The sequence below is a fragment of the Dinoponera quadriceps genome, unplaced genomic scaffold (assembly GCF_001313825.1).
Source record: "Dinoponera quadriceps isolate SergipeBrazil2010 unplaced genomic scaffold, ASM131382v1 scaffold3959, whole genome shotgun sequence".
NCBI lineage: Eukaryota > Metazoa > Arthropoda > Insecta > Hymenoptera > Formicidae > Dinoponera > Dinoponera quadriceps.
This window is the reverse complement of record NW_014557926.1, coordinates 1-1,451: the sequence shown is the minus strand read 5'-3', so window position 1 is coordinate 1,451 and position 1,451 is coordinate 1. Positions and strand designations below refer to the sequence as shown.

At 35.6% G+C, this 1,451-nt stretch overlaps 1 pseudogene; it reads left to right on the top strand.

Moving 5' to 3' along the window:
- Window positions 1–235: 235 nt before the first annotated feature.
- Window positions 236–1,340, top strand: LOC106749503 (annotated as a pseudogene).
- The last annotated feature ends 111 nt before the right edge of the window (window positions 1,341–1,451 follow it).

Below are 1,451 nucleotides of genomic sequence, written 5' to 3'. Positions count from 1 at the left end.
ATTCGAAACAAAAAATGTGTATAAATATTTATCTAATTCCTTGTCAAGTGTATGCATCGTCAATTTTTGAAAATACTTCTCTTTATATTGAATTATGTGGCATGCAAATTTTCATATCAATAAGAATGAGTTGAAATTAAATTCCATGATATTCTATGCGATCTGAGTTTGATTCAAATATTATTCATTATTGCTCCGTATTTATTGAAATTACGTAAAAATTAATTTCTATCAGGTTCGAGGTGATTTGAGTACATTTCGTTGGGTCGAAGGACGTGCATCTCCGAAAATCAAGCCTGAAAATCTTATACGTATAGTTTATGCAGCACTGAATTTCAAAGATGTGATGATAGCTACCGGGAAACTTGCTCTGGATCCCTCTGCATCGATTGAACGAAATGTTGATTCCTTAATTGGTATCGAATTTGTTGGTTTTGATAAGAATGGACGGCAAATAATGGGAATGTGCCCAAACAGGTGTTATACTATCACTTAAATTGCCAAAATTATTATACCGAAAATATAAATACTTATGATGATATTATATTGATGGACCTTCAATTCTGAAATTAATACAATTTTTCAGTTTTTCTTCCGGTATCGAAGAAAAAAATGTTAACTTGATTTATACCATTAAATTTTTCAGAGGAATATCAAATATACAAATTCACGACGATATCGTATCCTGGGTTATACCTGATGAATGGACATTCGAGGACGCTGCCACAGTTCCTTGCGTTTATGCCACAAGCTATTACGCGCTATATGTGTGTGGAAAAATTAAAAAAGGTGACAAAGTTCTCATTCATTCGGGCAGCGGTGGCGTTGGACAAGCCGCAATTAATCTAGCGCTTCATGAAGGATGCGAAATATTTACGACAGTCGGAAATCCCAAGAAACGACAATTCATTAAAGAAACATTCTCCTGTATTCCCGATAATCATATTGGCAATTCTCACGACACAAGTTTCGAACAAATGATCGTTCAGCAGACACAAGGACAAAGTGTTGACATCGTGTTGAATTCTTTAGCTGAAGAAAAGCTTCAAGCATCCCTTCGCTGTTTGGCGAGAGGCGGTAGATTTTTGGAAATCGGGAAATACGATTTAATTTCCAATAATACTTTGGACAAAATGGCGTTTGCGAGAAATATTAGTTTTCATGGAATTATGTTAGACAATATATTTGTCGCCAAAGAGGAAAGGAAGAGAATTGTACACAATTATGTGGCACAAGGCTTGAGAGACAACATAATAAAGCCACTACCTAGAAAGGTATTCAAAAGAACGGAAGTAGAAGATGCCTTCAGGTATATGGCAACTGGTAAGCATGTAGGAAAGGTAAGTTCTTACACACAGAAGGGAAACCGTTATTTTCGGCGCTTTGTACGCTCATGCGAAACTCGAGGACAACTGTTCTTATTTTCAGATACTGATAAAAATATGTGATGA